Source organism: Myxine glutinosa, chromosome 9 (assembly GCF_964187855.1).
Source record: "Myxine glutinosa chromosome 9, kmMyxGlut1.1, whole genome shotgun sequence".
NCBI lineage: Eukaryota > Metazoa > Chordata > Myxini > Myxiniformes > Myxinidae > Myxine > Myxine glutinosa.
Window position 1 is genome coordinate 124,070,566 of NC_136269.1, and position 1,112 is coordinate 124,071,677.

Consider the following 1,112-nt stretch of genomic DNA (forward strand, 5'->3'; position numbering starts at 1 on the left):
GAGATCTTTGGGATGTGTGTAAAATAAAAAATGACAATCTTGGTTTGATTGTGCTTGACCAAGAGAAGGCTTTTGACCGTGTAAGTCATGTATATCTTTTCAAGGTGCTAGAGTGTTTTGGATTTGGTCCTGTTTTTCTTTCCATGGTAAAACTGCTCTATAATGGCATTTCCTCAATACTCAGAGTAAACTCTGAGCTAACTTCACCTGTAAAGGTTGGAAGGGGTATCCGTCAGGGATGTCCTTTATCTGGTATTCTGTACTCTTTAACTATTGAGCCTCTTTTAATCAAAGTCCGCAGCATCTTAACCGGGTGCAGAAATTTGCTCACAAGGCCTGTGAAAGTCTCTGCATATGCTGACGATATTTGCGTCATCGTACATAATAGTGATGAGATCAAGTAACTGGTGGATTGCTTGGACTATTATGGTTCAGCTTCTTCAGCTTTGGTAAACTGGAACAAGTGCCAGGCGATGTGGATGGGCCCATGCCAGCGCCCTATGCCTGTCCTCCCGAAACACCTCACCTGGTCCCTCAACGGAATGAAGTACCTTGGTGTTTACATCGGTGATGAAGCAACACAAGCGAAAAATTGGGAGGGTCTCGCTGACTCTCTCGAACAAAAGCTGCGGAAATGGAAAGGTTTGCTGGCTTTGCTTTCATACCGGGGACGAGTCCTGGTCATAAACAACCTAGCAGCATCTATACTGTGGCACAGAATCAAAGCCATTCCACCTCCTGAACGCTTTCTGCTGAATATACAGAAGACAATAATAAACTTCTTCTGGAGTGGAAAACATTGGCTTCGTCCAGAGATCTTGAATCTTCCCTTAGAGGAAGGCGGGCATGGTCTTGTGGACATCGTATGCAGGGCTATGGCATTTGGCATCGCCTCAATCTGGCGGCTTCTCTATGGTCCATCAGACCTAGCCTGGAGGTCCACTGCTCTCCTCCTCCTCCGTCAAGCCGGCATGCTAGACTATTCATTTGGTCTATTCCTAATGAACATGAAATGTATTGATCTGTCCTTGCTTCCACCATTTTACAATATAATTTTGAATGCTTGGCGTGTTTTCATGGTCGACCGTGATTATGCTTCCTACACCCAAGAG